At 38.3% G+C, this 13,778-nt stretch overlaps 1 long non-coding RNA gene across 1 annotated transcript in view; it reads left to right on the plus strand.

Moving 5' to 3' along the window:
• LOC102147427 (uncharacterized) overlaps window positions 1-13,778 on the plus strand; it is a 275,708-nt gene that overhangs the window by 244,282 nt on the left and 17,648 nt on the right. The window contains exon 5 of the long non-coding RNA XR_002807849.2: window positions 12,508-12,597. This is a non-coding gene — a long non-coding RNA (uncharacterized lncRNA). The remainder of the gene's footprint in view (window positions 1-12,507; window positions 12,598-13,778) is intronic.

The following is a 13,778-nucleotide window of genomic DNA, read 5'->3' on the forward strand; positions in this document are numbered from 1 at the left end:
ATATTATATAACAAAAGTAGTTGATAAGATAGACTAAAATCGCTGTGGCCAGAGCAAACCTTCAAACTGAAAAATTAGCACAAGGAAAGGCCAAAGTCAGCAAGTTCGATCCTTTCTGTCAAAAAATGCAAGGGTCTCTGGGTTTTGGCCCAGGGAAGACCAAGGGGGTGGACATTAGATGAGAGATACAGTTCCCATGTCAGGTCAAGAACAGGCGAAAGGCACAGAGAATGTTTGGTGGTGTTTAATATCCATTTTGAGTTATGGGATCTACAGCCTGTATCTCCTAAAGGCATTTGTGCTCTTAGGTGCTGTGTTGGCTGGATGTCACCTATAGAAGCATATTTCTTTTTTTCTTTTTTTCAAGGAAGAGTAGCCCTGAGCTAACATCTGTTGCCCATCTTCCTCTTCTTGGTGAGGAAGATTGGCTCTGAGCTAACGTCTGTGCCCTTCTTCCTCTATTTCGTATGTGGGATGCCACCACAGCATGACTTGATGAGCAGTGTGTAGGTCTGTGCCCAGGATCCGAACCTGTGAACCCTGGGCTGCCACAGCAGAGCATGCAGCTTAACAACTACGCCACCAGCTGGCCCCTAGAAGCATATTTCTAACTTCTCAATGGAGACCTAAATCTGAAGACTGAGAACAGAATCAAGTCATGGTGAAGGATTTGCTGTCAGAGCTGGAGACTATTTACAAAATAGGCTGAGTATCTTCTTCAGATTCTTGGGCATTGGGCAAATTCTTCAAAGGTAGTAGCTGTCTGCTGGCTGCCCCAACCCTCTTTCTCTAAAAGTACAAAAAGACATTTTGGCCAATAAATCACTAGATGAATGTTTCTATTCTTGGGCTGCTGACTATATTTTGCCTTGTATGATGGCTATATATGTACTCCTTTTATTCTTCCTTCTAGATTATAATTACAAGAAGAATAGAGGTTATAGTTTACCAATTTCTAAATCTTTTCTCCTATTACTACCTCCATCTACTCCAGTGCCTTGAGCATGGCAGAAACTCAGTAAATACTGTCAAATTAAATAGAATTTCCTTCAAATGTGTGAGAAGTCATATTATCCTTAGGGCATATTGAAACTCTCCTGTAGTGTGATATATATATAGACATATAGATAGATGTAGATACAGATATACACACACACATACCTTTTATGAGTTCTGTTTCTTTGGAGAATGCTGACTAATACAAATACATAACTTTGGGCTTTTGGAGGCCAATAATAGAGGTGTTCAATGTGAGTCAAAGACTGAATAACCTTGAGATCGCTCAGAAGCCATTATCTTAATTCTGACAGGAAATCTTACCTATTGAGTATTGTTTCCTGAAATGGCACTTTCCCTGAAGAAGTTTCATTTGGAGCCTTTTACTTCAGAGAAACAATTTCTCATATTGCTTTACAGGTAGATCTACACTGACCAGAATTCAATCTACAATAATAGTTACTACATATTGATACCTGTTACTTTCCATACATTCACCCTTATTCTAACAATAACCCTGCAAGAATATATTGTTCTACTCATTTTATAGATGACAAAATTGCCCAATCAAGCACCTCAATCTTGTCGTTAAGCGATGCTTCAACCAACATTGAAAGGTTAAAGACTACAAATCTTTATGGTATGGTAAACTACTAATTAATCACTTAATCTGTAAGCATTCATTGGACATATTATGTACATTGAATACATACTGCATTGTATTATAAAAGTCTAAGATAGGTAAGTGGAAATATATTTTAGAAGGATTTTCTAGAAGCCAGAAAGATGTTTTGTCAACTCCCAATTCTTCAGAAAAATTAGTTCATCAGCGCACCCCTCTCCCTAAGCATTCTAGTTAAGTTACAATTATTTTTCCAACTCTCACCTCACCAAAGACCTCCAGTCTCTTACATCCAACTGCCTAGTTGACATCTTCATTTGATTACATAACATATTAAACTCAGAATTGACTTGTTTCTTTCCTTCCTTACACGCCAATTCCAATCCATCAGCCAGTCCTCTAAGGATGTGTCCTGAATCAAACCACAGCCAATTATTGCTACTGGTGAAACCTTAGCCTGAACCTCCTAATTTGTCCTCTTGTTTCTATTCCTGTTCCCCACCCCTAGAAGCCAGAATGATCTTTCAAAGTGTAAATTAGATCCTGTTACCCTCAGTCCCCACGTAACACAATACTTAGCAGTTGTAATAAAAATCTAAACTCCTTCTCATAGCCTATGAGGTTTTGCATAATATAACCCCATCTTCCTTTTGATTGTCACTTTTAATCACTCTCCAATTTGATCACTGCACTTCAACCACACTGGATTGATTTCTGTCGCCATATATGTATGCCAATCTCTTTCCTGAATTACTGGTTTCTCTCTCCTAAAACACCCTTCCCTATCTATCATATCATTCTTTTGCCATTCAGTTCCACCTGAATTATGTCAGCTCCTCAGATAGTACTTCTCTAATCTCTCTAGTTGGAGTAGCCACCACTGCCAACATATACACCCATGCTCACTATCACTCTCCCTCCCCTCTTTGTCTCATTGTTACTTTTCCTGTTTATTCCTCCCTGATGCTAATGTTATGTGAAATTATCTTATTAATTTACTTGTTTTCACATTTCTTGTCTGTGTGATCCCATTAGGATATAAAGGGTTTTGCTAGCCTTGTTCACAGTTCTGAGAACAGTGCCTGGAGAATGAGGTACTCTGATATATTTTGGATGACTGGATGAAAGCCCTAAAATGTTTCTCCTGAGCACTCATAACAATGAGAAGTCACTTGTGGTGACCTCTGATTCTAGCTCTCTCATGGTAAATGGGCCCTAAAGTCTCATCTAACTTTTCTCATGCTTTTGCACTCAGTTTCTTCAATTTGGATATGCTGTTTCATGTGAATCACATTTTTAACCAAGATATTAAGCAAATGCCAAAGGAAAATTTTAAAAGAATTTGTGTGGGAAGGGTGTTGTTTTTTTCCTGTTTATAACATTTCCCCAAAGAAACTAATCCATCTGCTTGAGAAAGGATGTCTACTAATGTGAAAAGCAGCTGCTATTTTCTTGTAAAATTCATTAGGTGAACAATTTGTTTTCTTTCTCTAGAATTTTAAACTATTGAAAAGTCACACTCTTTTGCTTGGGTACCAAAAATGACAAAACAGATGCAATTTACATTAAGCAAAGTGTAAGATTACATTCTACTATGAGTTTTCAAACTTTCTCCAAATGAACTGTGAACTAGGAACACACCACAGCACCCTGAGGATATTTTTCCTGACATTAAAATAACTACATTGTCACTTGAAATTTAGTCTGTCTTGCTATGTCTAGACTGCATGATATGCTCAGTGTGACTATACTTGGACTGAACTAATTGATTTGCCTGGAAATTATCTTGTATTGTGGATTTGGCAAATCTATTAATCTTGCACTTGGTTTTATTTTTTTCTTTTATAACTGAAGTTCTTTTACTCAGTAATTTTCATTATATCTATCTTACTTAAATAATGATTCTTTGAGTGTGTTTGATTCCTTCCTTTCTTCTTTTTTTTTTCTTTTAGAATTGACATGTACTCTTAGTTAAGAAACTAGAGTTTGAAGAAGACTCTTGTAGAGGGCGAGCCTATATATAAAATTCAATCGTAAGCAGCCTCTTCTAACAAGGACATTCTATGATTCCATTCTGCACTTCTAGCTGGCATTGGAAATTTCCATGTCCCTTGGTAAGTAGATAGGTAGATCTATCGATCGATAGATGATGATGATAGATAGATAGATAGACAATAGATAGATATAAAGGAGTTAATATAGATATTAACTTAGGTAGATTAGATAGCTAGATAGATACATAGATGGATATATAGATACATAGATGGATAGATAGATAGATAGATAGATAGATAGATAGATAGATAGATATAGACATATTTGAGTTAACCATACTCCTGAGAAAGCCCGTTATTGTCAAAGGTTCATGCTAGTCTCTTGCTTAATTTCTTTTATTCTTTTTTTTCCTTTTCCCACTCCTATTCTCCACCCATGCACCCCAAATCACAAGCAAGTGTTCTAATATGTTTTACGTGTATCCTTTTGTATGTGTTTGCTCTTACAAAATATACATTGTTTGCAGATAAACTTTAAATTGTTTATAGATTTCATTCCTGTTTCTGTCTTTTCTTTCTTTTTAAAAACTCAAGTTATGGAGCTCTGGGCATATGTAGTCTGTTATTTCTTTCACTGCATAGTCCTTCACGGTGGGAATTCTTCACTTTCAATCTGTCTTTGCCCCAGGATTGGACACCCGGATTGCCTCTAATTTCCACCCCCCAAAACAACACTCTGATGAGCTTCCTTGAAAATGTTTCCTTATGGAACTATGTGAGAACGTCTTTGGGTTGATTATCCAGAAGTACTATTGCTGTGTCATAAAGTATGGGGATATTTATTTGGACTAAGTTCTGCTAGAGTGGTCTCTGCACGAGTATCTGCTCTCTGGGAGAGATATCCCCATATCTCCATCAATACTTGACAATGTCCAGCTTTCTCATTTTTTGCCAGTTTAAATGTAAAGTGATGTCTCATTGTTGATTAATTTGTATTTCTCGGATTAGTAGTGAGTTTGTGCTGCTTTTAATATGCTTGTTAGTCTCTCAGATTTCCTTTCCTATAAATTGCCTAATCATGTCCTTAGCCCATCTTTTGATTGAGGGTTCCTGTCTTGTTGTTGATTTTCACGTGGTTCTTATGTTAAATATTAGTCTCCTGCGGTTTTAGACATTTAAACTTCTTTTCCCAATATGTAGTCTGTCCATGAACATTATCCATGATGCCCTTCATTGAACAGAAAGACCTAATTATGAGGTAATTAATCAATTATTTTGCTAATAATTTGTGGGACTATTTTAGGGGGAAGCATTATTTAGGAATATTTTCCCCACCTCTAGGTCACAAAGATGGCCTGTTACATTTTCTGATATAAACATTGATCTATAAATCATATAGATCTGGTTTTTACATTTGGTTCTGAATCTATCTCCAATCTACCATTTGCATTTACCATTGAAAGAGGGATTCAGTTTTATTATTCCACATAAGGGCAAGCCTGTGTTTTTAACACTATCCACTAAACCATCTGCTCTTTCCTATTTCGTTTGCATAATTGCCTTTGCTATATATACTTTGGTCCGTCTCCCTGGGCAACATGTTCTTGAAACTATTTTTGTTACTATGATCTTTTAGCATTCTTAATAACAGATAAGGTAAGTCTTCTCTCTATAGTCTTCTTTTTCTGAGATGTTAGAATATTTTATTTTAGTTTCTTCAAAGATTCAGATTAAAGTTTTATTGAATTTACACTGAATTTGTAAGTAAATGTAGAATGAACTGGATTGGAGTAAAATGTGGAGTGAGTTATTTATTTATTTATTTTTGGTGAGGAAGATTGGCCCTGAGCTAACATCCATTGCCAATCTTCCTCTTTTTGCTTGAGAAAGATTGTCACTGAGCTAACATCTGTGCCAATCTTCCTCTATTTTGTATGTGGGACACCACCACAACATGGCTTGATGAACGGTGTGTAGGTTTGCACCCAGGATCTGAACCTACGAACCCTGGGCCAACAAAGCGGAGTTTGAGAACTTAACCCCTACGCCAATGGGTCAAACCCTGGATTTTTTTTTTTTTTAATAATTTTTAGTCCTCATATCCAAGATAATAAAATGCTTCTTGATTTGTTCAGGTCATTTTCTAGAAATCTTATATATTCTTATGTAAGTTAACTTCTGATAACTTTTTTGTTGTCTTGAGAAAGATGTCTTTTCTGTTGTTGCATTTTCTATTTGATTACTACAGATAAAGAAACGTGCTCTTATTATTGCAAAGTTATCTTGAATCCAGCAAACATATTAAACTCTTAATAGCTCTAAGAATTGACCTGTACCTCTGTTGGTTTTTCTAGATAGATAATCATATCACTTGCAAATCATGAGTTTTATCTTTTTGCTTCTAATCCTTGAATTTATGTCTTTTTCTTTCTGGGTAACATTCACCAGCGTGTCTAGTACTATGTGAAATAGTGACAGTATATCCTACTCTTTAAAGAAATGCATCTAAGGTCTCTTCATTAACCACAATGCTTTTTCTAGGTTTTTGGTATATAACTTTTACCAAGCTAACGCATTTCCTGGCTATTCCTAGTTTTCTAAGACTTTTTAAAAAATTGCAAATTTCTGCTCTTGGAATCAAGACTATACGAGGCTCATAAAGTGAGTTGGGCAGCGCTACTCCTTTCTTGTTATCTGGAACAACATATATAAGTTGGAAGTTAAATGGAAAATCAGAGTTCCTTTCCAATATGGGCAGTCTGGGCTCTCTGGAAAGACATAGACTTTGTTACATTTCCAGTGTCAATGCAAATAATCCATGACCAATCTGTAAATCAAACTGGGGTGAGTTTATTATGAGCCGGATCTGAGGACCATATAGCCTGGGAGAATCCTTTCACAAAATAATGTTGCACTCCAAAGAAGTACGGGGTATACAGAGTGGTTATATACTGTCAAAGAGCATGTATCACACATGATTGGAATGTCCCTTTTACAATTGTCACAAGATTGCCTAGCTGGCACAGCAATTCACACAGCAATTGATGAACACAACAGGTAACAGGTCTGTTGTCTAGAGCTGGGTGGTCACAGCAGGTCAGCAATCAATCTCTAGCCTAGGGAGAGATGCTTCTCCTTAAGGAAATGCCCAAGTGGGGGAAGTTGCGTCTTTATACTTCTTTATCTTAAAGGACATTGTTCTTGTCTTTGGGACGCAGTAAATACTTACAGCAGATACACAATGCAGGCTCAATGGCCACGTCAGCCCCTTTTGGAAAAACAAGGTCAGGTTAAATTACTTTTACACCAAATGGCTTCCTCATATACTCCAGTGTATCCTATTGCTTGCCATTTATTTATCACCAGCTAGAAAAGGTTTGTTTTGCTCAAATTCAACATTGGTTTCTGGTTGGTGTCTTCTACCTTGGTAGGAGGATGCCTGGTCTTTCAGCCGCTATGTTGCATAAACCAAGAGGACACTTACTAAAGGGAGGAATTTGTTTCCATTGTTGTTCAAACTCAGTTTCAGTTCTCAGTGAGTGGAAGTAGTGGAGAAGGATTCTAAAGCCATCTCTCAGTGACATAATTATTTTTGCTTGTTTGTTGCCTGTAAGCTTAATTACCCGGAAGGCCAAAGGTAAGAACTAGAAGTAAGCATGCAAGAAAAAGGAGTGTGGTAAGTTGTATCTGGCAAAATGCCATCAATGACGAAGCTGGCCTTAACATTTCCTTCAGCTTGACTAAACTTTAGACAGGCCTCCTCCTAACTCTGGATCCTGATCCCCCTTTTATTAGGGAATTTACTTTAGAAAACTTGTAATTGTAAATTCTTTCTCTGACTCTTTGAGATGTGAATCTTTTCAAAAGATTCTTGCTACTTTTACAACCCAGGAATGTCTTTCTCAAGGACCTGGGAGAAATCCCTTTGAAATGTAATCATCAAGGAAGATAGTACCACATCTCCCAGTCTCTGTGGGAGGGTAGGAGCCTAACTTCAGTGGGTGCCTTGCTCCAAGTTGCAAAATTACCTCCTGTCATAAAGGTATGAGCAATTTATTTTTCCCCTGGATAAAGCCAATTAGCAAACACAGCTGGCCTCTGACTTCCCCCTAACGTCCTCTAGTACTTTCCCACTAGCTCACCTGTGTGCCTAAAAACCCTCCTGCCCTTGTTTCAGTGGAGTTGAGTTCAGACTGAGTTCTGGCTTCTCTCCCCTATTGGAATAGGCTTGAATACAGTCTTCCTTGCCTGTTTAACTTTGTTTGGTGAAATTTGTACTTTAATGGAAACAAAGATGGCTGAATGAAAATATTTGGACAGGAAGTGTGGAAGTATTTGAGTTAGGCATTCTGAATTGCCTGGTGCATCGTTAAGACCAGAAGGACATAGTTATTAGGGTCCCTTGAAGAATAAGGTCTACTTAATTGACTCTGATGATTGAGTTTCTAATTTTAAGTCAGGTTTTCCCTCTGCTGAACAGTCTAATCAACTAAAGATCCATGTCAGCCTCATTACACAGAGCCTCTAAATTGTATTAAAATGGCAAACTCCAACTCCTTCCCAATGCCATCCCAAATTGGTCTGAGAGGAAAGGTTAGTGGAGCTTTGGGACAGTAAATGTCACAAAGGGGTGATCAAACAGTGGTGTTTGACTTCTCTCCAATGATGTGTATTGGCTTTGAAAAGATTTTCTGATTTAATATATCCTTTGCCTCCACTTCACTGACAACAATCAAAATATCTTGGAAAAGAGGTTGTTCAAGCATACCTCAGAGCTATTGTGGATTTGGTTCCAGATCACTGCAAAAAGCCAACATTGCAATAAAGTGGGTCACAAATTTTTTGCTTTCCCAGTGCATGTAAAAACTATATTTACACTATACTATAGTCTATTAAGTGTGCAATAGCATTATGTCTAAAAAACTGTACATACCTTAATTAAAAAATACTTTATTGTTAAAAAATCCTAGCCATCATCTGAGCCTTCAGCGAGTTGTAACCATTTTGCAGATGGAGGGTCTTGTAAAAAACACAGTATCTGTGAAGTTCAGTAAAGTGAAGCACAATAAAACAAGATAAGCCTGTATGTGAAAGAGTGTGTACGTGAAAAAGAAAAATGGAAGCATCTCCAGTCTTCCCTCAGTCTGATATATTCTCAATCATTCCATGCTACCCCACTACAAATTCAATAGGGGAGTCCTTATCCATCCTTCCAAAATTAATTGAAGTATTTGCTCTTCTATAAAGCTTTCCTAGAAACCCTACACCTGACTCTAAGCCGCCGTGTATGTACTTCTATCACAGCATTGCCTGCCACGTTGCAATTATTTCTTTGTGCATGTGTCTCCATGAAGTCAAGGACTATATCTTATTTAGCTCTGTAGCCTGATCACCTACCACAGTGCTTGACACACAATAAATGCTCAATAAACATTGTAGAGTGATAGATTTAGTTCATATCCTCATTTTCAACCTAAAAAGCAATTAGGTTTGAGATATATGCTCAGGATTTCATAATTGGGCTTATATTACAAAGTTCTAAGCAATAGTAATACAATAACACAATTTACCATTCTATTTAGAACTCTACCACTACACACCTTACTATCCTATGTGGCACCGTAGAAAACTACTCCTGCTCAACAGTCAGTGGGAGGCCGAGAGTAATGAGTTCTGAGTGGCCCTCCACTCACTGAGAGTCAAAAAAGCTATGACCAGGGGCCGGCCCGGTGGCCGAGTGGTTAAGTTCCTGCACTCTGCTTCAGCGGCCCAGGGTTTCAATGGTTCGGATCCTGGGAGCAGGCATGACACTGCTCATCAAGCCATGCTGAGGCAGCACCCCACATGCCCAACTAGAAGGACCCACAGCTAAAAATATACAACTATGTACCGGGGGGCTTTGGGGAGAAAAAGGAAAAAATAAAATCTTTAAAAAAAAAAAAGATATGACCACCCTTTATTCAGGAAGGTAACATGTTTTGAGTTCTTTCACCATTAGGGAGACGAGTTTGGCCTAATGGAGGTAATTTATGGAGGAATTGACTAGGTCAAAGCAGAAGTCAAAAGGCGGAGACATTTTACTCTCAAGTGCCATTGCCTTTTCTCCATTTTTTCCCACAAAGAATGCTGAGAGTTAACGGGCTCAGATGGATTTCAGCATTGTGTTAACAAGGCCAAAATCAAGATTTAGGACTCCTTAAGAGTTTTGGGCTTTTTCGTTTTTCTGTTTCATGTCTGCTCTCAGTCTATTGCCACATCAGGAACTATCATCATCATCAAGTATATGCTAAGTTAGCAGCTACATAACCCAGGCATTAATAACACAAAGAACTGTACAACATAATCTCTGCCCTGTCAAAGCTGAGAAATCCATAAGGAAGACCAAGGAATGGATAGATCACGCTTCTATTTCCAGAGATACAGGTCTTTCAGATTTCTTCTTTTGATAATGTCCAGATTCCAATTGGTAAGATTTCCAGATTCCTCTTTGTGATATTGAGGTTGCAAAAAGAATCCCAAAGATAGCCAGGATTTCAACAGTCCTCAGGATAAAGCTCATTTCTAGATTCTAGCTCCAAAAGGTCATGGTAAAGCATGTTATATCTCTGTGCTCACCCAAATCTGCACCCTACACATGGTGAAATGAAGCAAAATCTTTCCCATGAGGATTTGTGAATCGGAACTCACTCTCCCATGTGGTGATCTGAAACTACATGAGGGCTGTGTGCTGACTGAAGGTGATGTTGAGGTGAACTGGGGAGTGCCTACTTTTAGCTCAGGGCTGCCACTTGGTTTCCTGATACTTTCTCTACTTGAGTTTATCTCCACCACTTTCCTCTCGGTACTTCTGCCCTCCACATAATGCCATTTACACCACAGCGGAAGTGTAAAAGGAGGGGTGAGGCTGAAGAATTTCTTTAGGTCATTGCCAGCCCTGCTGAGGAAATAAGTTGGAGTAAATTTCTCAATCCCCAGAGGACCTGATCATGCCAGTTGCCCACACTTGTCTCAGGCGACTAGATCTGCAAGTGGAACCTGGCATCATTCCCTGAAATGGCTCATGGTGTTCCCTGAGCATGAGAGAGACAGAGGATAAGGTAGAGAATATCAGTCCTATTGGCAAGAGTGAAAACAACCAAGTATATATTAAATGTGCCTATAAAATTCCCAGTCTCTTGTTCCAATGAGTTTCAATGAGAGGGCACACATAAAAGAATTTAGAAAAATATTAAGCCTACGTGTGGAAGGTAACGTTACTTCTATCTTGTGTTTACTTTGTAACGCCCCCCGTCGTCACTAATTCTCCACATCACAGGGAGGGAAACAAACAGAGAAAAGTTAATACATTGAAGATCAAGTGTGTGATAATTTTCTCCTTGTTCCCCGACTTCCACGCTCATTCTCGTACTCACCCAACAAATATTTAGTGAGCCCTGATTCTGTGAAAAATATTGTTTCTTAAAAATAGTGTAATATTTATCAATTAATTCTAATCTTGTGGTTACATGGCAATTTTTTCTTTCTTTTTTTTTTTTGCTTTTATTTTCCCCTGATCATCCCCTTAGACCCTTCTGAATAGAAGGCTAAGAAATGTTTTTCCACAGTCACATAGCAAGTCAGAAAAGCCTTGGAATTTGAGTCCAGCCCCCTTGAATCCTCTCTCCACCAGGTCACGTTGCTGCTAATTGTGGTCTTAGACCATCAAGACTCTTTAGCTTTTCTAACAAGTGCATCCACATTAACAAATTTGGCTAATTTTTTTTCTTTTTTTTCTCTTCCATCTCTTTCTTTTTTCTCCTTTTCTTTTCTTTCAGGCAAAATAGATTTGTATGTTGTCAACCAAATTAAGAAAAATCTTCCTTTATCCAATTCACAAGTTTGGCAGAGAAATCCAATAAACGTACTCACCGTCTTATTACCGTATCTTTAAAATCCAATTGTTGAAAATTAATGTAAAACAAAAACAAAATTAAACTTCAAAAACATGGCAGTGTGAATTGACTTTAACAGCATTTTACAGAGGAGTTGTAGCCATTCTCTAGTATTAATGACTCACTGTTGCACTTAACACATTACAAAATGCTTTCAGACAAATCTCATTTGAGAATCTCATATAACCCTTTGAGAATGAAAGCCAAAGCAGGATTCATGCTCTCCATTTCATGGGAGATTAAGTAGACGTGGAGAATTTAGTGACTGATGACGTAAGGTCACACAAGTTCTATTTGGCAAATCCAGTCTTCCTATACTACTAATGCATTTTCCCAGAACAACAATTCTTTGAGAAGAATTTAGTTGTATTGAGCGAAACTAAACTTGCTTCTATATCACACAAGGCAGAGCCATGTGATGCAGGCACTAGAAGTTTCTTACACCATTCTCCCATCGTTGAAACAAACTTGACCAACCGTGAGCAAAAGTGAAATGCCCAGGAAGTTTGTCATTTGAGATTCTGTCATTCTCCTTCATCCTTTTCCCTCCATTTGCCACCCCTATCTCCCACCTTCAGACACCCTTTGGCCTTCTGCTTACTTCACACTTCTCCACCCATCCAAACAGAAAAAGCATTTCAAAGATCTACATGTTATCCTTCTGGTTGGATAAGGGCATAAAGGAACCATCAGTAAGGATAACCACTGTGTGTCCCTAAGGAGATGGCTCTTTTTCCCTTTGGAGGAATTGTTGCACATATGTAATGTGTATGCGTGTGCAGAGAGGTAGGTTGAAGGAACAAAGGATGAGTTGAAGGATGTTCCTGATGTCCAGAAAAAAATTATAAGCTTTATATATTATTTCTACCACTGAAAAACTCAGCCATTCATATAATCATTGACTCAATATTTATTAATGCAATAATTTAATGAATACCTACTCTGCATCTCTTCTATATTTTAGGGATCCACTAGTACTCTCCCAGGCTATTGTGCTAGACAGACATATAAATGGATAATTGCAGCATGGAGTGAAAAAAGCATAATGATGTTGGTAAGTACTATGCGTAATAGTGGCACAAAGAAGGAAGTAATCAAGTTGTGAGATGGAGGTCAGCAAAGGCCTCTCAGAGAAGAAGATATTTCAGTTGGAGTTACAAAGAGGAATAAAACTTAGCCCACCAGATATTCCAGGCAGAGAAAGCACTTGCAAAGACATGAAGGCCTGAAATGGACTGGCACATTCAGGACACTACAAATAGTCCAGTAATGGAAAGGACTGGTGAAGGGAGAGACTGAGAGCAATCAAGATCATGGAGAGATGTGTATGTCATGGGGAGTATACTTGTGTTGTTTTTGCCTGACCAACACCTCTTCCTCCTTAAAGTGATGATAGCACCCTAATTTTCTTTGGGGAACTACATTTTCCTGCTTGTGACCTTGGGTAGTCTATCTTTCATGGAAACCTCCTAGAGACAGACAATGACTCAAGTCACTGACCCTAGCTACTCAGTCTAGGGTTCTATCTTCCTTGACTACAGTGATCAGTTCAATGCACAAGACCCAAACTAGACCAACAAGAGCCCTTCCTGATTTGACATATGGAAATTGGGATAGAGGGTCATTTTTCCTTTAGAATCTTGAACTGCGTGGATCATGTATGCCTGGAGTTGTAAATAGCTACCTTCTCCAGCTGACTACAAGTTGTCTGCTAAGTTAGGTAAATGCACTGAGGAAAGTAGAAGCCAGGGACAGAGAGCTAGAGAAAGAAAGATGGAGCCCTGGTGATATCACTTGAGCCCTGTGCCTGAAGCTTTTGATCAGTTCCTGACCATGGGTTCTAATTGAGCCAATTTAAATTGAATTTCCTTCACTTGTACCAAAAAAGTTCTCAATATTAAACCATGCTAAGGACTTTGGACTTTGTTATCTGGGCAATGAGAGTATCTTCAAAGTCTGAGGCAGTGAATAGATTTGTGTTTTAGAAAGCATATGCTGGCAACAGTGCAAAGAACGGGTAGGAATAAGGAAGGGGTTGTCCAGGAGCCCAGTTAAAAATCTAGTATGATATTCTAGATAAGAGACCAGCAAGGCCTGAACCAAGGCAGTAGTAGTGGGCATGAATAGGAAGAATCTATTTTGAGGAAGATTTAAGAGGTAATTAAATGGGTAAGGGGTGTGAGGGGGAGGAAGGGTTTAGGGATTATTCTTGGCTTTATTGCATGGATTTTTAGG

Source organism: Equus caballus, chromosome 5 (assembly GCF_041296265.1).
Source record: "Equus caballus isolate H_3958 breed thoroughbred chromosome 5, TB-T2T, whole genome shotgun sequence".
Classification (NCBI taxonomy): domain Eukaryota; kingdom Metazoa; phylum Chordata; class Mammalia; order Perissodactyla; family Equidae; genus Equus; species Equus caballus.